A 27,567-nucleotide genomic window follows, 5' to 3' on the forward strand; every position below is an offset into this window, starting at 1 on the left:
ATAAAAATTAAAAGTGGCTGCATCAGGGTCTACCACCTGACACCATCTAAAACGGGAAGGCAGTTTTGGTTTTGTTTTTCGCGGTACGCGGGCTTCTCACCGTTGTGGCCTCTCCCGTTGCGGAGCACAGGCTCCGGACGCGCAGGCTCAGCGGCCATGGCTCACGGGCCCAGCCGCTCCGCGGCATGTGGGATCTTCCCGGACCGGGGCTCGAACCCGTGTCCCCTGCATCGGCAGGCGGACTCTCAACCACTGCGCCACCAGGGAAGCCCTGGAAGACAGTTTTTTTTAATGTAGGGATAAAACGTTTTTTCCAAAACACTATGGCCAAAGATTGTTGACTCAAATTAAAGTTGTCACAGCAAAACAAGTAAAAATGAGAAATTTCGAAACAACTATCGTGTTGAAGAGTAGGAAACAGTAGAGAATTATTATAAATTGAGGCAAGTTTGGTTTCAACTGAAAGAAATGTATATGAAATTATCTGTGATTCTCTTAGAGTAATCATATACGCAATGATCAGACTTGTTTCATTTCATTCGGTGGCAATGCTTTCTCAAAGGTACCTTTTAAAAATTAGTAGTAATGCAAAAACTACCCCAGTGGATCAGCATTCTATCATAGGTGGCAAATTTTGGCAAAGTTTGCTTGTTGATATTGTTTAATCAGCTAGCACACTTGGCTTTATTAATTTTGAATTTTCTGTGATGAGCAAAGATCTATTAAGTTTCTGAGGAATTACTCCCAATTCACCTGTAAGTTCAAATGTTTATGTGTCACTTAAATGCATGTATGTAGGAGATAATGGAAGGGGTAAAGGAAGGATAATGACCTTAGGGTTACAGACAACATTTAAGTTCATTTAAATCAATGGCTCCTGTTTATTTTCCTTCGGGACTGTGGGCTCTATCAGATTTCATCACATCACACACCTGCATCTTCTCGGTTTGTTTACTTTCCACCCCATGACTGCATTCAATAAACAGTACTCAGAGTGAATAAAAACAGAGATGGAATGGTGGAGAAAATCAGTGATAGAAAATCCATACTTTATTCTTAAAACTTAATTTGAGTAAATGCAAAATGTCATTATCTTAGTATTGGGTAGTTAGTTGAAATCTCATGTTTTACATATAAACTTTACAACAGGTGACTTTACAACAAAGTTATTTTTTACATATCACTTTACAACAGAAAATAAATGCATCTGAGAGGGTGCATCTGAGAGGATTATTGTTTTCGCATATAACAATGTTGGTTTCATTTTTAAAAATAAAGGAATACCATGCTTTACTCATCTCAGCAGGAAGCAGAAATCTGTCACCATGTCATTTCTGCACAACTTCTTAAAGAGACACCTTTCCATTTATTCTTTGAGATTTAGTTTTTTAGGATGAATCTGAATGGTTGTTTAGAATAATGTAACACCTCTTCATGTCCCTGTAGTCATGGAATTGGATTTGAAATTTTCACACTCCGGTCAGAATACCTTCTTCAAGGAAGAAATGCACACCAAGCTAACAAGTAACTATTTGGTGACATCGGTCAGCACAGAGAGAACGTTAGAACCCTTCCAGTAATAGAAACTGTGCATACTGGAATGTGCTAGTTTTGTTTTTTCACACAGTGTAAAACCAGCTTGAGGACACATCCCCATAACCAGGTATAAAACCAGGTTGAGGACACATCCCCATAACCAGGTATGTGCTCCCCTCAGACGGAGAGCCTGAGGAGATTGAGTGAAACCCCAGTCTCGGTACCTTGCATGGGGCCTGGTATGCAGTTGACAAGGAGTGGATATTCGCCGAATTGATTTGAAACTCAATTATATAAAATCATCATATATAGCAGATTATAGGATCAGAGGATGTTAGAACTGAAAAAGTAACAGTGATTACCTTAACTAGTCTTCTCATTTTTTCCATGGGAAAGTAAAGCAGTGGACAAGAGCAAAATTACTGATTCAGTGTTAAAAGGCTTGGAATGTGGGTACTCACTTGCCTTCTCAAGTTTACAGAATCATGTAATCTCAGAGTGGGGACAGGTCTGAAGTTAGAGACAACCTGTGATGCACAAATACCCTTTACAATATGCTCTTCAAACAATCTCTCGAGAAGACTGGGCCAGGTGACTTGATTCCCTGGGCACACAGGGGAGGTTGTAAGCTCCTAGAAGAATCCCTTACATGGCAACTTCTGACATGGTGCAGGAGCCAATGTGAGGAGGTGTCAAGGCAGACAGGTGAGTGAGTGAGCCCAAGGCACGTTCATGGTTCTCATGGGACCTAGAGAGGGTACAGGAAAGGTTCATGATCACAAGATATAGGATGAAATAGGTGGGGACTATTGACACCAGTGGGAAATAACTGGAACCATGGACTCCAGGGATGAACCAAACCACTGTCCCCAAAATGCCAGATGGGACCAGTCGCACCCAAAGGCACTGGTTCATAGAGCCATATCAACCTATCTGCTTGTATCCAGAGGACACAGAAGGGATTATGAGGACCTGTACTTTACTGTTAACATTAGATTATGCAGAATGCACACACATGCACATGCAAGCACACATGTAGATACACACACCTCCCCAATCCCCCAGATTATCATGGAGAGAACTGGGATCAGGAGATAGAGACGAAAAATCCAAGAGGCTGGGCATTTTTCATAAAGAGGATGAGGAATTTCTTGTGCCAGCCAAATGGAGTAAGCCGACCACTGCCTATCTCTTCTACTGATTTCAACTAACAACTCCAGACAGAGTAAAAAAGCAACTACGTGAGCACTCTGAAAAGTAAACAATAGCAAGCAGATTCGGGAAGGAAGTCAAAAGTTGCAGAATGACCAGGATGGCACTGAGTTTACTGGGCTCTTTTCCCTCCTTTATCTTTTGACTTTGACGTGAGGGCAACTGATGTCCTGGAACAGAGTAGCAGTGTGGACAGCAAGACCTCCAAGAGACACCTCCCGGTTTCCAAGAGGACAGGGAAATGGGGACCCTGTGAGCTAGAAAGTGTGTAGGAGGGGGGAATCTCCTTTCTCTCTCCCTCTCCCCTCCTCTTTCTCTTGCCCTCTCTCTCTCCTTTAGCTCTTTTCTGAGGGCAGCACCAGTGATGGAATTGCATTGCCAAGTGATGGTAGCAGTAAAGGCACCTACCATCTCTAAAAGAAGATGCATCTCTCTAGCCAGAATTGGGATGAGGGGGGTCCCTGCAGTCTGAAGAGTGTAGGGGAATCTCATCTTTGCTATTTTTGTCTCTCCTTTATCTCACTGCTTAGCACTTAGGGTGAAACCAGTGCTAGGGGCTAAATATCTGAGAGAAATCCCAGATTTCTAGCCAGAGAGCTAGGAAAAAGGACTTCTGAAAGCCAGAGAGAGTGGGAGAAATTTCAGAGAGGACAGAGCTGGAGAAAGGGATCCCCTATCTATATATCAACCAACCCAAGTTCCAAGCTCACCCCTGAGCTGCATCAGCAAAGAAATATAGCAAAAGCTTTAGGGTCTGAGCTATGATAAAAACTACTACCCAAATCTCAGACTAAACACTAAGTGACACGCATGCAGAGCAGATTGGAAAACACCATAACAAAGGCTTCGAAAACCTAACTGGAACCACTACTGAGGGAAGGCGAGACAGAATCTGTGAGCTGAACACAGCTGGGCTTATTGTCTCCTAAAACAAACAAGCAAATCAACATTCTCCAGAGGGTTTTAAGAGATCCCAAAGTCTCACAAGATTATATCCAAAATGCCTAGCATACAATCCAAAATTATATACCAAAAACAAACAAATAAAATCCCAGGAATATATGGCAAATTTCCAAGGAAAAAGACAAAGAACAGTTGCCAGTACCAAGAAGACCCAAATATTTAAATTATTAGAGTCTTTAAAAAGTGAGATAAAGGTGAACACAATTGAAAGGAGTGGACGGAAGTTCTCAACAAAGAAGTAGAAACTATGAAAAAGAATTAAACGAAAATTTTAGAATTGAAAAATTCAATAGTTGGAACAAGAAAATTCACTTGATGGGCTCCATAACAAAACAGAGAGAACAGAGGAAAGATGCAGCAAACTTGAGAGAAATAATCTAATTTGGAAAAGAAAAAAGTGGGAAAATATTGAAAAATATGAACAGATCCTGAGGACTTGTGGGGCAATCACAAAAAGTCTAACATTTGTGTCATTGGTCTCGAGAGGATAGAAGGTGAGGCTGAAAAGATATTTGAAGAAATATTGGCCAAAAACTTCCCAAATTTTGTGAAAGAAATCAATTTACAGATTGAAGATGCTCAGAACATGTACCCCCTCCCCAAAGGAATACACTCAAAGAAAACCATGCCCAGTCACATCATGATCAAACTGCTAAAACCCAGTGATAAAGACAAATCCTGAAAGCAGCCAGAGAATGATACATTACATAGAGGGGAACAATTATTTGAATGACTAGATTTCTCATCAGAGGCCATGGAACCTAGAAGACAGTGGAACCATATCTTTAAAGTGCTGAAAGACAGGAACTGTCATTCTATGTTCAACAAAAAATATCTTTCAGGAATGAAGGCTAGGTAGACATTCTCAGATGATTGAAAACTGAATGTATTACCAGCAGGTATGACCTAAAATAAATGCTAAAGGAAATTTTTTTCAGACAAGAGGGAAACATGGATCATCAAGAATGAAGAAAGAGTAACAGAAATGGTAAATATCTGGGTAAAAAAATGACAGACTATTTTTTCCCTGAAAGATCTGTAAAATATTTATGACTAGGGCTTCCCTGGTGGCGCAGTGGTTGAGAGTCCGCCTGCCGATGCGGGGGACACGGGTTCGTGCCCTGGTCCGGGAAGATCCCACATGCCGCGGAGCGGCTGGGCCCATGAGCCATGGCCGCTGAGCCTGCGCGTCTGGAGCCTGTGCTCCGCAATGGGAGAGGCCACAGCAGTGAGAGGCCCGTGTACTGGAAAAAAAAAAATAAAAAATTTATGACTATAAAAATAAAAAATTATAACATTTCCTGGTTGGACTTCTCATTGCGTGTAAGACCTGTGGCAACTATAACATAAAGAAACTGAGTATTCACCTATTGATCTGTGATAATTACTGAATCAGTACACTCTGCTGACTTTTCCCCTGCTACCCACTGGGGTGAGTGTTTGTGAAGAAAATCAGAGCAGTTACAGAGAAAATAATCTAAAGTTTCCATATACAACTCAGTTGTACTTAAGTAAATTAGAGACGTTGTCACACATATATTTTTGTTCTTTTTGGAGGGAGAGAGTGAGACAAACTATTTGCGTGATTACCATGTAGTTTCTGATTATCTTCATATTCCAAGTTGACAGCCCAATTCAGGACTTCCAAAAAGTTTGATACCGGTGGAAAATTCTTCTGCGTGCCACTTTCTTTTACCTGATCCCTGTTTATCTCCCACTCCAAGAGACCATTTGTAAACTGGGAAATTATGGTATTACCTGTTTTTTATAAACTGAACAACTTTTGTTAGGTAGCCTAAGCTCTATTCTCCCCTGCGGATTTTGGTAACTGTCCTGTCCCAGATTCAGTACCACCCTGACCCCAGCCCCAGTTGAGATATATTTTATTCCCCGGGGGCATACTCCTGCTTTGGATCTTTAAGTTTAGAGCACGATCTCCTAAAAATTACTGAACACAGAACTTTTTCACATCTCTGGTAAGCTGCTGATGGTAGTAGCTAGGGGCTCCTACTCTTAAGAATTTTTCCTCTAATTTTTAAAATTGCATACTCATTCTTTTAGGATACTTCCTTTCACACAGGGGCATGTAAGGAAGATTCCTTTGGATTTTCTTGTCTCACTTTCTTTCCCTGATACTGTGTTTTTGGAAGCACAGGGGTGATGATTGGAAACCACATTGAAATATTGGGGTTTTTTTCTAAATTTCATGTCCTGTAGTTTTGTCAGTTTCCTTATCAGCTTGCTATTGGTATTTTTATTTTTTTGGTTTTTCTCCTTTTGGTTGGGGGTAAAGGAATCTCATTTTGTGAGGTATCAGGGGAGGAATTACTAATGATCTGGTTTTATTCTGCTATCTTTATTCAGAAGCCTGAGCATGAGATAAAGGTTTTGGCTTCAACACAATATATGCATTTCTGAATAACTCCACACCCTGCAAAATTGTACTAAAAATAACTGGACTAATAGAAAAAAAGAAAATTATGTATCGATCACTCAAAACCTGCGCAACTTTGTAATCAGAGCATCAACAAAGAAAATAATAATCTAATTAAAATACTGGCACATGGGATAGGGAGGGTGGGAGGGAGACGCAAGAGGGAGGGGATATGGGAATATAAGTATACATGTAGCTGATTCACTTTGTTATACAGCAGAAACTAACACAACATTGTAAAGCAATTCTACTCCAATAAAGATGTTAACTTAAAAATAATAAAGGTGAGGTATAATATTATACTAATGCACTAAGGCAAAAAAAAAAATACTGGCACAGCTAAAAGACACTGAATTTTTTTTTTTAATGGAGAACGTAGCTTGATGGAAAAAGAAATGAGGAAAGGTTGAGGTTACTGAGTTATGGAGGCCAGGACAAAATGCCCACATGTCAGGAGGACATCACAGCAAGGACTTCAAGGACAGAGCGTATAGCTAAAACCGAGCTAAGAGGGTGGTTGTCAGGTACGAGGGCATCCATGTGGTACTGAATACCTCTGCAACTTGTGGTCAGTGGCACTCATGTAGTTTGTGCTTTACTATTATTTGATGATGTAAAACATTATTGTGCTGGGGAAAAGCCCATAGGAAAATTTCATATGAAGATTCTCAACATATCCACAGTATTCTTTTATTTCCCAGTCAGCATGAGCTAGCTTGGATTACTGAAAGACACATGACAATGAAACAGATTGTACCTATTCATATGTAATATTTTCTAAGAGGATCATTTCAGCAAAATCTCTGGCTATATATTAACTTATAAAAATGATGCTACATCACAGATTTTAAAAATGATCTTGTCAGTGTTTTAAAATACTAAAACAAGAACAACTAAAGGCAGAAGAAATAATGAACATAATGCTTACTAAACATGCTTATGTTGTCATTCAATATGGAAAGACTGGGAATAATCTCTGCATGCAACAGGAAAAAAATTGATAAACTAGGGTACATCAATTCACTGGAATACAATGTGAACATTAACAAAGATTTATGATTACATGTATTATCAAGGAAAGATATTTAATATTATGTAAAAAAGTATGTAATATACATAACTCTGTGTGCATATATACCAAAATGTTAGCTGTGGTTATCTCAGTATCTCAATGTAATAGGATTCCAGTGATTTTTGTTTTTTCCCCCTTATCTGTATTTCCGTTTTTTCTGTAATAAACTTATATTACTCTTGCAGTAAGATGAAGGGAAGTTATTATGAAAACTCACATCTGAAAATATTTTAGCTCTCTCAGCATTTTATAGCAGGAAACAGCAAGCAATATAATTTCAAAACCATAGGGGGCTAGTTTTAAAGAGCCTCTTCTGCTTTGACCTACTAGCATGGTAGAGCTTGGTGACGTGTGGACATGGCATGAAATGTGGGGCTGGGGTCTGGAGAGGTTATACCAACATTCACTTAAAAGTCTGTTAGATTTGGTCTATTGCAACATCCTAAGCTTATCAACAAACTTTATTTTCAGGGACCATCCGTCTCTTATGGAAACACTATTTCCTCCGAGGCACATGTGTATGCAACACAATGCAGACTCTTTGCTGGGGGAAGAAATGAGTGACTATAACAACAGGAAAGCGGGTTAATGCTACAGCATGAATCAAGGCACCAAAAGGACAAAATAAAAAAAAAGTGTTTTCTTGCATTTGCAAGTGTGACCACAGCATGGTTTGGGCCATCCAGAACAGGGACGATTCAGTTGGGTCTCTCTTATTTCTGAAACCGAGCAAACAGGGCTGGATCCCAGTGGCTCTGAAACAGATACGGTTCTTTGTGTTAGTAACATCTGCATCACTGTGAGTCAATGATTTACCTCCTCTGGGCCTCAGCTTTCCTAGTTGCAAAATGTTTGTGATGATCCCAGAGGTTCTCCTGTGGCTCTGAAATTCTACAGTTATAATTTAAGGGAATTCAATTAATATTAGTGGAGCACCTACTATGTGCAAGTATTATGCTAGGTTCTTCAGTGGGTACAAAGTGAGTAATATGTAGTCTCCCTCCTCAAGAAGCTGACAGTCTGATAGGAGATATAGACATACAGATAATTAAGGCAAAGTAAAAGTGCCACTAGAGCAGAATAAATACGATGCCCTGAAAGTTGTAAAGAGCTAGGATAGCCTCAGTAAGAGTTCTAAAGCGTTTCTCCTGGACTGTCTTCTTTAGGCATTTTCAATTTTTTGGCCATCTAGCTCTCTAAAATATGAACACATTCTTTTCAAAAACTCCAAACTGTAACAAGCCAATAAAAATAGGAATCTGCTTTGTTGCAAACACTAAAGGAATTCGCTCCAATAAAATAGAATAAACCCTCAGTAATTCAGACCAAGGAGGGTAAGAATTGAGATTTAATGCGAAGTCCATTATAGGATATGTGCATTATGTGATTTTAATGACTTGTAGTTTTACTTTCAAGGGTATACAGGAACATTGCCTAGAAATCTTTACAAAGTGACTTTTGTAGAATATAAAATTTGAAAGCCCCGTATATGTCTAGTCCAACCTTCTCAGTGTACCGGTGGGAAAACTCATACAAACTGGTTATTCAAGGCCCCAGAGAGAGGAGACTTTTTAAATGACACAGCAAATGTTCATAAATGTTTATTTGATGAGCTTGAATTTTCTTGAAAGTGCCTTGTTCTCCAATGTTCTCCACATTTCCTACAGTCTTGTTCAGTCTATTAATTTGAACTTTATGAATAGGAGAGAGATTTGGTAGCGCAAGTAAGCCTTCATCTATTTGCAGCTCTTTCCATTCATCTTGGTGCCAAACAGGCAATTTCTAGCCTATATTGTTAACATGAGGGGCACTGGAGGAGGAAGAAAGTCGACAGATACTAACTATCCTGGTGGTATTTTTCCAGGACAGGGGCCTGACCTTCTGCGGATTAGCTAACCATCTAGCAGATATTATTGAGAAAGGCTGTCAAGGCATCTTCAGGCCCCCAATTTTTCCTCTGCTGGACTGCTAAGGCTAAATTACATTGTTCTGAATTCACTCCTCTGGAATATAATTTTGTGTCACCAGCTGTCATGTGTGAGAGGTAATAAAACTTCACCTATTAGGTTAAATCATGTAAAATTGCTGCTTTGGTAGGTCCAAAAAATGGCAATTTCATTTGGTTGAACCTATATTTCACAGAATTAACTAATTAGATATTAACCACCCTCTTAGAGAGCAGATAATAGGACTCTAAAGGAAAGAGACACAGAAAAGTTACATATTGACAGAAAAAGGAGTTAGGAAAAAAAGGCATAGGATGGGAGGTTGCCAGGATAGCAGATGTGGGCGGAGCATCAAAAAGGGAAAGGATGAATAGTATATAAACTTGGTCTACTCTATACGGTCTTCAATGCCAGTTGTGTTCAGAGGTGCAAAAGAAAGCAGAGACATGATCTCCCTCAAAAAGAAAAGAGCATACAAATTGCTAGTGAGCCGTACAAGCCTATATAAAATCAAGAGCTGGATTATTTTCAGACCACACATATTACAATAATTCCAGAAAGAGAAAGATCACTCTAGGTGGTCAGGCAAGAGGCTAAAGAGGTAATATCTTCAGCTGAGCTTTGAAGGATCTGAGTAAGTAAGGGGACATGTACTCTACTCATGGCAGATTTTATCCAAAAAGAAAGTTGGCAGTTTCTAATGTGGATACAAAAAGGGGCCTCCATGCTCCAAAAACTGCTCTTCTTCTCTTCTTCCTTCCCTTGCTCGGGGTAGCATAGCATTTCATCATTTGTGATATAATTCCATGTGAATTAATTGATTATGTCTTCATCTTTGGATGCAAAAGAAAGAAAGGGGTGGATAGAGAGAGGGAAAACTCCCCTGGAAACAATGCTTATATAATTCCTGCCTCAATTTCCCTGTCATTGAGTGAGAAAACTCATGGGAATCCAAAAAATTAAAGTCCCATCTCCTAGGCTTGTGAATTCAATTTGTTTGAATTGGTTGCTAGAAAATAAATAAATAGACTGAAGGCAGGACCAAGTCCTTAACATCAGCACATTGAGGTTAAGCATGCAAAGGTTTTTAAGCATAAACAGAATACCTAAATAGCCCAAGAGGGAAGAAAATCATGCATTTGGGCTCAGTACAGGTGGTGTGACAGGGCGGCCAGGAAAAGGTAGAGGTATTCTGAGCAGAGTTCCCAGATGCTTCTGCATAAAAACAACTCTACCGCAATTATACCCCAATAAAGATGTTAAAAAAAAAAAAAAACTCTACCTATATTTCTGAGAATATGTCAGATAATGTATTTAGAGAAGGTATTTTTAAAGCTGTTTGCCCGTTTTGAACATTTGCGATCTTTGGATTTCTAGTGGGTTTCTGTTTTGTTTTTAATCATACAAACCGAAATATCTTCAGGATATGTTTTTACTAAGGATCGGGTGTGGAAGATATGAGATAAGGTGTTGGCAATAAAATTTTTTTAAAAAGTGACATCAGAACAAATCCAATAAACTGCAAGAACATTATCTATTGCAATAGTTTTTAAACTTTTCACTACCAGGCACAACTTTTATTATTCCTTCTCCTCACCCCAGGATTTGTGTTTTATAGGATAGTTATTGCTATCCAATAAAAATTTCATTCCATCTATGTTCCCACAACTTTTCTACTTCTGTTGTATTCCAGATTTTTAACAATCTACACTTAGGAAAGGGTCACAATATTATGAAATCATGTATCTAACTATGTAAAGTTAAGAAACAATAACACATGCTAATCGTGGTATAGATTTGACTGTTCCTCTGTACTCACATCTAATATGCATGGCATCCTCAAAATTCACGTCATAATCTTCAAGAAATAATCAGTGGTTTTGATCAGGGAAGAATAGCTTTTTTATTCCTTTTCCCCCTCTTCTTTTTTATCTTCAGCCCTATTTTATTTATTTTTTCCTTCCAGTTGTATTAAGGTATAATTGACATACAGCACTGTATAAGTTTACGGTATAGCACATAATGATTTGACTTACATACATCATGAAATGATTATCATAACAGATATAGTGAACATCCCTCATCTCATATACATACAAAATCAAAGAAATAGAAAAAATGTTTTCCTTGTGATGAGAACTCTTAGAATTTACTCTCTTAACAATGTTCATATATAACATACAGCAGTGTTCATTATATTTATCATGTTGTACATTAAATCCCTAGTACTTATTTATCTTATAACTAGAAGTTTGTAGCTTTTAACTGCCTTCATCCAATTCCTCCCCTAACCCTGGCCTGCCTCTGGTAACCACAAATCTGATCTCTTTTTCTATGGTTTGTTTGTTTGATTTAGAAGTATGATGGACCTACAACGTTATGTTAGTTCCTGTTACACAATATAGCAGTTTGATATTTCTGTACATTTCAAAATAATCACCAGGATAAGTCCAGTTAGATATAAAGATATTACATAGTTATTAACTATATTCCCCACACTGTACATTTCATACCTGTGACTCATTTATTTCACAACTGGAAGCTTATACCTCTTAATCTCCCTCACCAATTTCTTTCCTCCCCCCACTCCCTCCGCTCTGCCAACCAGCTGTTTATTCTCTGTATCTATGATTGTTTGTTATATTTGTTCATTTGTTTTGTTTTTTAGATTCCACATATAAGTGAAATCACACAGTATTTGTCTTTCTCTGACTTATTTCACTAAACATAATACCCTCTAGGTCCATCCATGTTTTCTCAAATGGCAAGATTTCCTTCTTTTTGGCGGCTGAGTGATATTCCTTTATATTCATATACCACATATTCTTTATCCATTCATCTATGGGTTGCATTCATATCATACCTATTGTAAATAATGCTGCAGTGAACATAGGGCTGCATATATCATTTCTAATTCGTGTTTTTGTTTACTTTAGATAAATACTCAGGAGTGGAAATGCTGGGTCATATAGTAGTGCTATTTTTAATTTTTTGAGGAATCTCCATGTTGTTCTCCATAGTGGCTGCACCAGTTTATATTCCTGCCAACAGTGCGCAAGAGTTCCCTTTTCTCTACATCCTCTCCAACACTCGTTATTTGTTGTCTTTTTGATAATAGTCTTTCTGACAGGTGTGAGGTAATAATATCTCATTGTGGTTTTGATTTGCATTTCCCTAATGACTAGTGATGTTGAGCATTTTCATGTGCCTGTGGGCCATATGTATGTCTTCTTTGGAAAAATATCTATCCAGATCCTCTCCCCATTTTTAAATCAGGTTGTTTGTATTTTTTGATGTTGAGTTGTATGAGTTCTTTGGATATCAACACCTCATCAAATATATCTTTTACAAATATCTTTTCCCATTCAATAGGTGGCCTTTATGCTTTATTGATAGTTTCCTTTGCTGTGCAAAAGCTATTTAGTTTGATGTAGTCCCATTTATCTATTTTTCTTTTGCTTCCCTTGCCTGAAGAGTCATATCCAAAAACATACTACTGAGAATAATGTCAAAGAGCTTACTGTCTATGTTTTCTTCTAGACACTTTATGGTTTCAGGTGTTACATTTAAGTCTTTAATCCATTTTGAAATTATTTTTGTGCATAGTGTAATAGAGTAGTCCAGTTTGACTCTTCTGCATGTAGCTATCCAGTTTTCCCAATGCCATTTATTGAAGAGGCTCTTTTCACCATTCTATGTTCTTGCCTCCTTTGTCATAGATTAATTGCCCATATAAATGTGGGCTCTATATTCTGTTCCATTGATCTATGTGTCTACTTTTGTAGTACCATACTGCTTTGATTACTATAGCTTTGTAGTATAGTTTGAAATCAAGGAACATGATACCTCCAGCTTTGTTCTTCTTTCTCAAGAATGTTTTGGTTATTTAGGGTCTTTTGTGTTTCCATGAAAATTTTAGAATTATTTGTTCTAGCTCTGTGAAAAATGTCATTGGTGTTTTGATAGGGATTGCATTGAACTGTAGATTGCCTGGGTAGTATGGTCATTTTAACAATATTAATTCTTCCAATCCATAAATACCGTATATTTTTCCACCTGTTTATGTCAACTACAATTACTTTCGTTAGTGTCTTATAGATTTTTGAGTACAAGTCTTTTAGCTCCTTAGTTAGATTTATTCCTAGGTATTTTATTCTTTTTGATGCAATTGTAAATAGAACTGTTTTCTTATTTTCTCTTTCTGAGGGTTTGTTGTTAGTGTATAGAAATGCAGCATGTTTCTGTATATTAATTTTGTATCCTGCAACTACCAAATTTATCGATGAGTTCTAGTAGTTTTTTTGGTGGTCCTTTTAGGATTTTTTATGTATAGTATCATGTCATCTATCATTTTATGTATAGTACATGTCAACTGTAAACAGTGACAGTTTTACTTCTTCCTATCCAATTTGGATTCCTTTTATTTCTTGTCTGATTGCTGTGGCTAGGAATAATAATGTCTTATTGAATAAAAGTGGCAAGAGTGGGCATCCTTGTCTTGTTCCTGATCTTAGGGGAAATGCTTTCAGTTTTTCACCATCCAATATGTTATGTATGGGCTTCTCATATATGACCTTTATTATGTTGAGGTATGGTCTCTCTATACCCACTTTGTTGAGAGTTTTTTACCATAAATGGATGTTGAGTTTTGTCAATAGTCCTTTCTGCACTTATTGAGATGATCATATGATTTTTATTCTTCAATTTTTTAATGTGGTGTATCACACTGATTGATCAGAAGATATTGAAAAATCCTTGCATCCCTGGGATAAATCCAATTTGATCATGGTGTGTAAACCTTTAGTGTATTGTTGAATTTGGTTTGCTAATGTTTTGCTGAGGATTTCTTCATTTATGTTCATCAGTGATATTGGCATGTAATTTTCTTTTTTGTATGTGATATCTTTGTCTGGTTTTGGTATCAGGGTGATTCTGGCCTCATAGAATGAGTTCAGAAGCACTCCTTCCTCTGCAATTTTTCAGAATAGCTTGAGAGTAGGTGTTAAATCTTTAAATGTTGGTAGAAATCATCTGTGAGGCCATCTGGTCCTGGACTTCTGTTTGTTGGGAGGTTTTTTAAAATTACTGATTCAATTTCATTACTGGTCATTGGTCTGTTCATATTTTCTATTTCTTCCTGGTTCAGTCTTGGGAGACTGTACATTTCTAGGAATTTGTCTATTTCTTCTAGGTTGTCTATCTTATTGTCTAATTGTCTGTGATAATCTCTTATGATTCTTTGTATTTCTGAGGTATCAGTTGTAACTTCTCTTTTTTTCATTTCTGATTTTGTAGATTTTGGCCTTCTTTTTTTCCTTGATGAGTCTGGTAAAGATTTGTCAATTTTGTTTATCTTTTTAAAGAAACAGCTCTTAGTTTCATTGGTCTCTTCTATATATTTTTTACTCTCTATTTCATTTATTTCTGTTCTGATCTTTATGATATTTTTCCTTCTACTAACTTTGGGTTTTGTTTGTTCTTTTCTAGTTCCTTTAGGTATAAAGTTACAATATTTATTTGAGATTTTTCTTGTTTCCTGAGGTAAGCTTGTATCACTATAAACTTCCCTCTTAGAACTGCTTTTGCTGTGTCCCATAGATTTTGAATAGTTTTGTTTTCATTTTCATTTGTCGCTAGGTATTTTCTGGTTTCTTCTTTGATTTCTCCAGTAATCCACTGGTTGTTTAGTAGCATATTGTTTTGCCTCCACATGTCTGTTTTTTTTGCATTTTTTTTTCTTGTAGTTGATTTCTAGTCTCATAGCTTTGTGGTTGGAAAAATGCTTGATATGATTTCAGTTTTATTACATTTACTGACCAAATTTACTTAAGTTTGTGGCCTAGTAGGTGATCCATCCTGGAGAATGCTCTATGTGCACTTGAAAAGAATCTGTGTCCTGATGTTTTGGGATGGAATGTCCATATATTTATATATATATATATATATAAAGTTCATCTTATCTAATGTGTCATTGAAGGCCAGTATTTCCTCATTGATTTTCTATCTGGATGATCTGTCCATTATGTAATTGGTGTGTTAAAGTCCCCTAGTATTATTGTGTTACTGTCAATTTTTCCCTTTATGTCTATTAATATTTGCTTTATGTATTAAGGTGCTCCAACGTTGGGTGCATATATATTTATAACTGTTGTATCTTCTTAGATTGATCGTTTGATCATTATGTAATGTCCTTCTTTGTCTCTTATTGTCTTTGTTTTAAAGTCTATTTTGTCTGATATAAGTATCGCTGTCCATTTGTTTGGAACACTTTTTTCATTCACTCAGTTTCAATCTGTGTGTATCTTTAGATCTGAAGTTAGTTTCTTGTAGGCAACATATTTATGGATATTGTTTTTGTTTCCATTCAGCCATTCAGTGTCTTTTGACTGCAGCATTTAGTCCATTTACATTAAGTAATTATTGATAGGTATGTACTTATTGCCATTTTGTTCATTGTTTTCGGGTTGTTTTGTAGTTCGTTTTTGTTCATTTCTTCTTCTTTTGCTTTCTTGTGGTTTGATGACAATCTTTAGTGTTTGGATTCCTCTCTCTTTTTTATGTGCATATCTATTATAGATTTTTGGTTTTTCATTACCATGAGGTTTATATATAGCTATATATATACATTGTTGTTTTAGTTTATTGATCTCTTAAATTGAAATGCATTTTAACAATCTTGTATTTTTACTACCTGCCCCCCCCATGTTTACTGTTTTTGACATTATATTTTATGTCTTTTGGTTTTGTGTATCCCTTAACTACTTATGGTGGATATAGATGATTTTACTCCTTTTGTTTTTTAGCCTTTCTATTAGCTTTATATGTGTACCAGTGAGATTTTTCCACTCATAATTTTCATATTGCTAGTTGTGGTCTTTTCTTTTTTGCTTAGAGAAGTCCCTTTAACAATTCTTGTAAAGTTAATTTTGTGGTGCTGAATGCTTAGCTTGTGCTTGTCTGTAGGACTTTTTTTTTTTAATTAATTTTGGCTGCATTGGATCTTCGTTGCAGTGTGCGGGCATCTCATTGTGGGGCTTGGTAGTTGTGGTGCACAGGCTCAGTTGCTCTGCGGCTTGTGGGATCTTCCTGGACCAGGGATCGAACCCATGTCCCCTGCACTGGCAGGCAGACTCCCAAGCACTGAGCCACCAGGGAAGCCTGTCTGTAGAACTTTTCATCTCTTCTTCAAATCTGAATGAAAACCTTGCTGGATATAGCATTCTCTCTTTTTTTCATAGTAATTGTAATAGTTAATATTTATTGCCATTTAATATATGTCAGGCACTGTTTTAGGGTCTTTATTTAATGAATGTTGATCTTTAACATTGAATGATCTCAATCCCAAAGAATTAAAATTGTAAGTTTAGTGTTTTGCTGTTTTAAGACCTGTCAACTAGTGTGTCATTGGAGTTCTTCCTTCCTAGAAATTTCTCTTACATAGGAACTATTATATGATGCAGTTGACAAACATAGGGAAGGGGTGTGGATACAAAAACTCTTATGATCACCCCCTAGACCATTAAAGATTGAGTCATTATTCTATGACATAAGCCAAAATTGTGTTTGTTTTTGCTGTCTCTCATTAGTGTTTTGTTTAGGCACAGAGGGTAGGGCAACAACTCCTCCTCCTACAAAAGCTCCAGGCTTTACCTGCTATCACCTTACTTTTTTTTTCTAATTAGTTATCTATTTTATACATATTAGTGTATATATGTCAATTCCAGTCTCCCAATTCATCCCACCAGGATATAGTATTCTTGATTGTAGGTTTTTTGCTTTCATCACTTTAACTGTATCATGCCACTCCCTTCTGGTCTGCAGGGTTTCTGCTGAAAAGTCAGCTCATAACCTTATTGGAGTTCCCTTGTACATAACTTGTTGCTTTTCCCTTACTGTTTTTAATATTCTCTCTTTATTTTTAATTTTTGCCATTTTAAATACAGTGTGTCTTGGTGTGGTCCTCTTTAGGTTGATCCTGTTCAGAATTCTCTGTGCTTTCTGGTTCTGGATGTCTGTTTCCTTTCCCAGGTTAGGGAAGTTTTCATCTATTATGTCTTCAAATAATTTCTCTGCCTCATTCTCTCTCTCTCTCTCTTCTCCTTCTTGGACGCCTATAATGCAAATGCTAGTACATTTGATGTTGTCCTAGAGAGTCTCTTAAACTGTCCTAATTTCTTTTTATTCTTTTTCTTTTTTTCTGTTCTGCTTCTATGATTTCCACTACTCTGTCTTTCAGATTACTGACCCATTTCTCTGTATCATCTAGTCTACTGTTGGTTCCTTCTAGTTTATTTTTTTTTCAATTATTGTATAATTCATCTCTGGTTCTTCTTTATATTTTCTAACTCTTGTTAAAACTTCTAAATTTTCATTCTGCTCATCCCATCTTTCTCCAAGTTCTTTGATCATCTTTATGATCATTACCTTGAACTCTTATGGGTAGATTGCTCATCTTCACTGTACTTATTTCTTATTCTGGGGATTTATCCCATTCCTTCATTTGGAACATAGTTCTCTTTCACCTGATTTTGCCTAATTTGCTGTCTTTACTTCTATGTATCTGGTAAGTTGGTTACATTTCCTGACCTTGGAGAAGTCGCCTTTTGTAGGAAACATCTTATGTGTCCCAACTCTGGTCACTGGAGCTATATGCTGTAGGGATTCCCCCTATTTGGGTTGCATGGATCCTTCTGTTGTGATGGGTTGACTGCTGTGGGTGGTCTTGTAGGTGTGGCTGGCCCTTGGTCTGGTTGTTTGTCAGGTCCTGCCTTGGGCAGAGGCTGCCAGCTGCTGGTGGGTGGAGCTGGGTCAAGAAGTGGCAGGCTGAAGAGCCCAGGGTCTCAGGGCTAGTGCTGGCCTGCTGGTGGGCAGAGTTGGCTTCTGGGATGAATGGTTGCAGGGCTGGAGGTCCCCAGTCTAGTTCTGGCCTCCTGTTGCGGGGGGTGGGGGCAGTTATTTACATGGCTGGCTGCAGGGTCCAGGTTGTCCCAAAGCTATGTTGGCCTGCTGGTGGTGAGACAGCATCCCAGGTTGATTGGCTAAGGGGCCCAAGGTGTCCCAGAGCTGGTGTTGGCCTGCTTCTTGGCAAGGCTGGAGCCCAGGGGGTTCCAGGTCTTGTGCAGGCCTGCTGGTGCATCAGTTGGGTCCTGACATGGGCAGGCTATGGGGCTGCAGTTGTCTTGAGTCTGGTGTCTGCCTGCTGGTGTGTGAGGCTAGGCCCAGGGCTAGTGCCCACCCACTAGTGGGTGGAAATTGGTCCCAGGGTCTCTGGCTGCAGAGCCCTGGTGGTCCCATGGCTAGTGCTGATGCACTGGTGTGCAGGACTGGGTCTTGGGGTAGCTGTGGGGTCAGGGGACCTTAAGGAAGCCAGCCTGCTGGTGGGTGGGGGTCATGTCCTTGCCCAGCTAATTGCTTGGCTTGGCCTGAGGTGTCCCAGTACTGGTGCACACAGGCTAGTAGGTGGGGAGGGGTCCTGGTGCTAATAAGCTAGAGGGAGAATTCCACAGTGGTGCTTGCCAGCAGCAGTGTCCTCATGGTAGAGAAGCTTCTACAGATGGCTGACATCAGGCCAGTGTCTGTGTCCCCAGGGTGAACTCCAGTTGCTTCCTGCCTCTCCGGAGGCTCTTTAAGATCAGCAGGTGGATCTGAACCAGGATCATTTCAAATTACTGCTTCTACCCTGTATCCTGGAGCGTGTGGGATTTTGTGTGCACCCTTTAAGAGTGGAGTCTTTATTTCCCACAGCCCTCTGACTCTCCCAAAAGTAAGCCCCCCTCTCTTTCAAAGTTAAACTTTCTGGGGCCTCATCTTTCTGGTGCACGACTCCTGGGTTTGGGGAGCCCAGTGTGGACCTTGGACCCCTCACTCCTTGGGGAGAACGTCTGCAATTGTAATTATCCTCCTGCTTGCGGTCCACCCACCAGGGGACTGGGTACTCTGTCTCCATCCCTCCTACCTGTCTTACTGTGGTTCCTTCTTTATCTCTTTGTTGTAGAAGATCTTCTCTGCTAGATTCCAGTCTTTCTCATCAGTAGTTTCTCTGAAAATAGTTGTAATTTTGGTGACCTGTGAGGGGAGGTGAGCTCAGGCCTTCTCTACCATCTTGGCCACACACTCTTAGCTGCTTCCTTCTAATGAATAGAATATGACAGACGTCTCCAGCCCTATTTTTAATATTTTATTCAGTCCTTCTGGTCATTGTTTCCCTAACGGTAAACAATTCATGTGTACATCTATGTTCTGATTTTCAAGTTTTAACAGAAATTAGTAAATCTTTCCTATGCCAGATGAAGAATTTGTTTTACAGTAATCACTCTCCCTTTCCCATCCTTTCACCAATTTTGTTACTTATATTTTGACCTTAGTTCTGCACCTGTTTATCAATATAACTTTAACTGGTAGACCTAAACTTATAACTCTTAATACATGAATCTTCAACAGCATGCCTTAAACTCCCATTATAGAAGCTGAACTTCTTTTCAACTCCACCTTCCAATCTGTTAATCCTACCACTATAATTTTTTATTATGAAAATTTTCAAATATGTACAAAGTAAAAACAATAATATAGTGAACTCCCCTATACTCATCACTCAGTTTCAACAATTATCAAAGATCTGCTATTCTTGTGTCATTTATATCTTCATTCTTCACTCCTTCATTTGATTATTTTTTCCATTACTTTATTATTTTCCCTTACCTAAAATTGTCAAATGTTACATTCACCTTCTCCAGCCAGTTTTTTATTTTCCTGAGAAGTAATATAATTCTAGCAAAAAGTTTAAAAGTTTATTTATTTTTGGCAACCTGAGTAGACTATTTGAAAATGGATGTACAATTTCTGTTAGCTTCTTTGAGGTGATAAGAATAGTTCATGGCTCCACCATGACTATCATCCTCATCTCCTGAGTCCATAGTTCAAGTCCATAATTCCCCTGAGAAGCTCGTAACCCAAAAGTGCATACAAGATTCTTACAGCTCAAAAGCAGTAAGATGTGGATGACAGATGCAATGTCTCAGCAAGACGAGGCAGGAGAGGAAAGGTACTGTTAATTAATAGAAGGATTTGACTGCCAGGCTAAGTAAGCATTTTGAAGTGCAGTAGAAAAGATGCTCGATGAAGAAAAGATATTTGGGGGTCAATGAGATCTAGTATTTTCTTCTGGATTTCTCCACTTGTATTTTTGCATATTTGTCTGTTCTAGATTCAGTGTCTACTTTGTAGAACAAACGTGTCCTCTGCTGCAGTTTGCCTCATATTTAACTTGAAACAGACTTGCCTAATTTCCTGTTATGGCGCCACAGAACAAGAATTAGTTTATAATAATAAATCTCTTATGAATGTCAGGTGTCACTGTGATAAGCAAATACAGTGTTGGGGGCAGAGATCTGTTGGGAGTGGAAGGAGAGCCCCACTACCCAGCAAAGGGGCTCCACCTGCCTGGCTCTGGGTGGGGGTGGGTAGAGTATGGGCCTGCTTCGGACAGTTCTGACATGGTACTTATTTCCCTTACCTTGTCCCTCCCCTCGCCCCGTCCCCCGTCTACTGCTGCAGCCCTCTCACCTGCCTAGGGCTTTCATGCCATCCTTTGGCTTCTGGAAACTTGATACAACCTAATACTTCATGTCTGCGATGGACTTTTGATGGGACCACTTAGCTGGGCTACAGTCTCCAGTTATACAATCAAACACTACTCTAGGTGTTGCAGTGAGGTATTTTGTAGATGTGACTAAAGCCCATAATTACTTGACTTTAAGGGAGATAATCTGAAATAATCCAGGTGGGCCAGATTCAGCAGCTGAAAGGCCTTAAGAGCAGAGCTGGTGAAGAAGAAATTCCACCTTTGGACAGCAGCTTCAGCCTATACAGAGAGCTCCAGCCTGCCCTTCCTGAGAGCATGTCCTATGGATTCCAGACTTACTGAGCTGGCCTTCACCAGGATCTAAGCCAATGCCTTGTAATAAATGTCTTATATATTATCTCCTACTGGTTCTGCTTCTCTGGTTGGACACTGACTGGCACAGTGTTCCACAGTTTGCCCCAGATTGTATTTGGTCCTGGAGCAGAGCTAGAACTTGTATGTGAAAGTTAGGGCAGCCTCATAATCAAGAGATGGTATGGCAATCTGTCAGAGAAGATGTAGGAGCAAATGATTTTACAAATTTACAGCTAGAGAGTCCTGCCGATCCCAAGTGGAATTTTGGCACAGGCGATAGTAAACACTGCTGCCAACTACATAAGAAAAAGGAGCAGAGACAGAAGGGGGAAGGCCTCCCTAGCCACTTGCTAGGGAGACACATTCTTGCAGAGACTGCTGCAAGGGCAAGAAAACCACCAGGTCCTTGAGCTGTCCCCAGTCTGAGTTACCTCTGCCAGAGAACCTCCCTCTCTTTAGGAGGCTTTTCATATCCATTAGACTATCTGATCACGTGAGCCACGCACAGGTGACTCTGGGAGTCCAGGAATCCCTGTATTTCCAGATCTAACTCTGGAATTTAAGAGATAAAGTCGAATTAGGGAGAAGAGAACAAGAAAGCAATGTTAACTGGTTGGCATTAACATTTGCCTTTGGGAAACATTTTTAGGTCCATGAAGTAAAAGAAATAAGTACAAGCTTGAGAGCTACCCACACTGAGAGCTTTAGCAAACTTTCTAAGCAAATCCACTCAGCTTTCCCATTTGTGGGACAGAGACAATACCTACTACAGGCTTTAGAGCAAACAAAGTATGTTAAGTTCTGGGCACATGGAAATGACGTTCCATAAACCTTAGCTCCCTTCTATATGCACAGACTCACAGGGAAAATAAAACGGTTGCAGGAGCCCTAAAATGAAGATTTCCAGCATCAGAGCCTATTCCTTCTTTCCTGTATATGTCTTTGCTAATGTTTTCTGATGATGTTTGAATTCATATTATGTTCTTCCCTTTTGTCTGAAGACAAAAATCATTTTACTTTCCACTCTGGTGAAAAGTCACTAGATTCTGGGTGCTCAGTAAGCATCATTTATCCAAATACGTGAGGATTGCAATACAGTTTTGAAAAACAGATACATAGGGCTTTCCCAGTCTCCTGAGTCAACGAAAAGAGTCAGAAATAGATTCTAAAACTGCTGATCCATTGTCCTGTGGTCTGCTAGCTCAAGGAATTTTTCTTTTAATACCTCTATATGTAATTAAGTGTTCAGTTCTTCAATCATGTAGTTTCCCTCTGCTTGTAACTTTTTTGCCGATGGCCAAGGGCATTAACTCCTTCCTTCCTTAGGCAGTAGAGCCTTGGGAAAAAACTCAAAGAGAAACTCTATAACCCTGGGAATGCACCACAAAAATGTAACGAAGGAGACGTTTATTGGCTAATGATAGAAAGAGTTACCCAGCAGGTTTGAAACTGAAGATGGGCCTCTAATCTCAGTGATACATCAAATACAAAAGTTAACGTTTCCAAATTCCTAGAAATATCACATTTCCTTATAGTCTTCCGCTGCTTTATGTTCCCTAGAGATTGTTTTTCCCTATTTCTTAAAATGAATTTGCTTTTCTCCTGAGGAGCTTCATAAAATTACAGAATTGTTTCACAATAGAAAAAAAATTCTCTGAGCAAGAGGGTGAAAAGAGCAATATATCATATCCCAAGTTGTGTGAAATTCCTCAATATGTGATAGGAAAGTCAAGACATAGATACACAATGGATTCTTATTTTCCATGTTCTCCTCCAGTGGAAGGGGGCTCAAGTTCCAACTCAGAGCACATTCAAAAGTGTGTTGTGATCACGCTAGGGAGGAACCTGAAAATTCGGCCAAAGTGAGTTAATCCATCGTTGAGCGGTAGTTGAACTAAGGGGTGAATCAGCAGTTAAACACTTTTGAGAATTTCGGTTGATTCTAGTGGTCACAGGATTGGCTACTTTGTCCAAAACAGAAAGGGAAAAACTAAAAATGTGTTCCAAGTGGATGGCTATAGGAAAGCTTTTCTTCCTTTGTTGGTGTTTCTGGCATTAAGTCTTCACCTCTTTTAAGCAGCGTGGACTGGTTGGAACTGGAGGCAACACAAAACCCTCCCTCCCCAGTGAAACCCAATTTGCCAGCTGTGGAAGTGATTATGGTCCCTGTTGCTAAGACTCCCTCTGACCAGTGGGAAGAGATCATTAGATCTAAAGTTGGCCTTGGGCCTGGCCTTGAATAGCAAGCAAATGGCAACATTTGGTACCATTCCCTTAGTGTTTCTATTTCTATTCACAGTACAAAATGGTTTTCTCAGCAGGATATGAACAATGATACGAAAGACCCAACATACTTGCTCTATTGAAAAATTGGCCATGAAAATTAAAAGCAGACATGTGTAAGGAAATTAAAACTAGAACGTATTAGGAATGCTTTCAGCAAAAGCAATAGAAAACCCAACTAAGAGTAACTTAAGCAATAAAAACATTGAATTAGCTCACATAATAGGCCTGGAGGTGGGTGGGCAGTTCCAGGTTTGGTCTGAAAGCTCACTAATATCATCGAGGTACTACTCTCCTTCTATCCTTTCTGCCCTACTGTCCTCAGCATGTTGGCTTTTAGGTTTATGGTCATAAAATGGCTGCTGCAGCTCCAGTCATCATGACCTTGTTCTAGCATCCCAAGCAAGAAAAAAGGGACAAGAGCAAAAAGCTATTTTCACCTAGGTCTAATTTTTAGTCCCAACAGAATCTCCATTATATCTCTTTGATGAAACTAAATGTCACATTCACACCTAGACTGGCTAAGGGGCATAGATGGGCCCAACTTATTATACCAGTGTTCATTAACCAGTCGTGACTTTTATTCCCTGGGTCTGAGGAGGGGTGTACTTTCAATGAGATCAAGGGGCTCCACTTACTACCTGAATAACATCTGGAGTTCTTTTAGGTAGGAAGAATGATTGCGAGGCAATCACAATCACCAGTGTCTGCCACAATTCGTCCTCCCTCTCCCATCAGGCTGAAAAACAAGGTGGAATAGTACACAGTTGATGCCTCTAAACGTATTCAATCCTATACCCAAAATTAAGAGTACTGGATTCATTCCTTTTTTTTTTTTTTTTTTTCCCAAAGAATTCCTAAAATAAAGATCACACAGTTCCTTTCAGGAAAACTTTTCTGGGACTAGAAATAGTCCCAGAAATAGTTTCCTAAAATATATTTTGAGATATTCATTTATCACTCCTTAGGATTTTTTAAAAATTCACTTAAAAATATGAATTGACACCAGTGGTCAGCCTTGTTTACCAAAGTTCAACATTTTTGAAACATACAATTGTGAATTTTTTAAGAAAAGGGGGGGTCTATTTGAAATGTGGTTGAATAAACGTGATATTTGTTGCACTATGAAATGCTGACAAATGACACAGCTGAAATGTTGCTCTATTTTTCTCAAAGGACTCTGTTCTGTTTCTCGATGTAGGTGATGTTTTGGGGAATGTTTTCAGGATGTTTAGGAATTTTTACTCAAAAATAAATTTGAGGTGATACTAACCAAACTCTCTCTCCAGAGACAATTTAAGTTATTTTTCCTTATCTCCTTATAGAGTATTTAGTTATGTGGCATAGAAATTGGAGATATTTCTTCCTAGGTATGACTCATAGTTAGTTTTTTCCACAAAGCATTGTACTTTGTACATTAAAAATGTACTTTGAGAAATCTCTATATGTCCAGAAATGCCATAGTTTTTTTTTCTGACAGTCATTTAACCTGTGGGGTGGGGAGTACTATCTATAAAATTACACATGTGAAAATGAGTTTCACAGCTTATTTGCTTTAAAATTGCAATGCAGAAAACTTAGATTATCTCACAACAGAGGCACAAAACTGGTGTTGACAAGTGTAGTAAAGGAAACTAATCATGTGAAACTTTTGGGATTCTTATTTTTAGAATACCTGTCTGAGAACCTTTAAGATATTTTTTAGATTTCTTTATGTTTTAGTCATGGAGCAATACAGCAAGCATTTAGGAGCTTGGATTTGGGGCAAACATATAAGTTCAAGTTTTGCTTCTATCAGTTACTACTTGTCTAACCTCGGGCAATTTGATGAATTTCTTTGAATCTAAATCCCCTCATCAGTTAAATGGGATTAAAAATTGTTAAAGCATAAGGGTTTATAAAGATAAAAATAATCCTCATACAAATATAAAATGAATGCATATCAAAGATTTTTAACTCATTAATTAATGAGCAAAATGTTTAACTGTTGTAACTGGCACAAAGGGGAACCCACATACACACACACACACACACACACACACACACACACACGTGCACACATTTCCACCAAACTTTATTTACATTTCAATTAACAAGAATCATTTGCATTGCGTCAGTTTTCTGCAACTTGCCAAGTTGTAAAATAACTCAGACAATGAAAGAGGCAGATAACCCACCCACCTGGAAGAATGTGCTAGATGGGACGGACTACCTAAGGCATCCATTGACTGCTTCTAGGGAGAATGAATGCAATCAAAAATATGAAGGCAATTTTAGACAATAATCGGGTACCTGAGTCTGAAATCAAAGATCTTCTGATTTGCAAGAGCTTGGCTTTTGAGAGTAAAAGATTTTCCTAAATTCCAAACACTTCCTTTAAACATCAAGAAAGGGTCTTTAAACACCAAGAAAGGGTCTTTAAACAAGAAAGCAGAGCACACTGGGTGCGGTGTCATTTTCTCACTCTTTCCAAGTCTGAACCGAGGAGGCTGGAGATAAAGGGAGAGGAAACCCAGACTCTGACTGAACGTGTTCCTTGATACTCGCCTCAGGGTTGTTACCTACAAAGGGCAAGAGAAGCTCCAAGGTGGAGTTCTGGATAAGGATGCTGAGAGCAGAGGAGACTTTGACTCCACTTCCCACCTGGAATTCTGCAAGGAGGCATCCTCACAATATTTCCAACTTTTGTTTGGGGTGGTTGTGATAAAGAAAATGTGGCAGTATGAAATATGCAGGGTGAGAGAAAGCCCAATATAACAACCTCCGTCCCCGATGCCCTAGACCTGGCTTGGGGGACATCCCACAGGTGTGTATCCCCACACACACATTTGGGGTATCCTCAGTGCTGGGTGAGGAGAGGAAAGTGCAGAGGACTCAGATCTCCAGAACCTGGGGCTCAGACAGCAGGAGATGCTGGCACTGCCCACAGGCAGACGAAGCCAGGTACAGCAGCTGCAAGACGCTGCAGGACAGAGGCCAGAACCATCGTCCACAGGGGACAAGACATCTCAACAGAGACCAGAGAGAAAAGAGGCAGCATCCCGGCATCCAGACAAGGCCCCATACACACACTCAGACACTCAGACACTCAGACAACCTCCTGAGGTTCCTTGAGAGAGGAGGAAATTCAGTATGAAGTTTGACATTTCCAATAACTGAGCTTGAGCCCTGAGTAGATTATTTACCCGCAAGTGTCTGTACTCCAGCCCACAATGACTGAATCGACCTGAACTGGACAGCTTCAGTTATTTCCACTATGGCGTTAGGCATTAGGCACAACAGTGACACACGTGAGACCGCACATCGCTGATGTTTTACAAAAATACTATGAATAAACCCATCCTCCCCAGTAACTTACTCGCATTTTGTAAACACCTCTACTGGAAGCATCTCACCCTCTTTTATATATTATAATTATTCTTTATATAAGTATTGCTCTCTTACTAGATTCTGGTGAGACCCACTAGATTCTGGCCAGACATGTTTTATGCATCATTTTGTAACACCTACCCTGTATATAGCAGGTGCTCAATAAATATTTATTGAACTGAGTTATGGGTTTTTTCTGAAATTAAAGTTTCAGTATTTCTTTTTTCAGTGGATAAATGTATTTTCCACTCTGCAACAATTTCAGAGCTAAAAGGGTATTAATGGTTTTACTTTTATTTCTATCATGTATCTTCTTTTTTATTGAGGGACAGCAAAGTGATTCGGTATATATATAACCGAATCACTTTGCTGTACACCTGAAACTAACACAGCATTTAAAATATGTATATATATGTATATATATTCTTTTTCAGATTCTTTTCTCTTATAGGTTATTACAAGACATTGAATATAGTTCCCTGTGCTTATCACGTATTTTCTAATTGCAAAATCATTAAAGTGTATGTGTGTACACTCATACGTGTATACAGATGTGTATGTAGACATACATGTGTGCACATACCTGTATAGTGATGGCATCACATGGCTCTTCAGTGGCTTGATTTCTCTGTATTGACCAGTGTGCCTTCACCATACAGGCCATGGTCATGGTCTTGTACTCTGCTGGAGTATTTGAGCAAAATCATGCGGGCACCCACGCCTCTCCAGGAGAGCACCTGGCTCCCTTTTCACGCAGCTGACCACGGTCGGGTTGCCGCCAGCCACGACACACTAAACCTCTGTTGAGCTGTCAAAG

The 27,567-nt window shown here is 38.9% G+C and overlaps 1 protein-coding gene across 8 annotated transcripts in view; it reads left to right on the top strand.

Annotated features, from left to right (window-relative positions):
- EYA1 (EYA transcriptional coactivator and phosphatase 1) overlaps window positions 1–27,567 on the top strand; it is a 561,881-nt gene that overhangs the window by 148,632 nt on the left and 385,682 nt on the right. The gene's annotated exons all lie outside the window — the stretch shown is intronic.

The sequence above is a fragment of the Stenella coeruleoalba genome (assembly GCF_951394435.1).
Source record: "Stenella coeruleoalba genome assembly, chromosome: 17".
Taxonomy (NCBI): domain Eukaryota; kingdom Metazoa; phylum Chordata; class Mammalia; order Artiodactyla; family Delphinidae; genus Stenella; species Stenella coeruleoalba.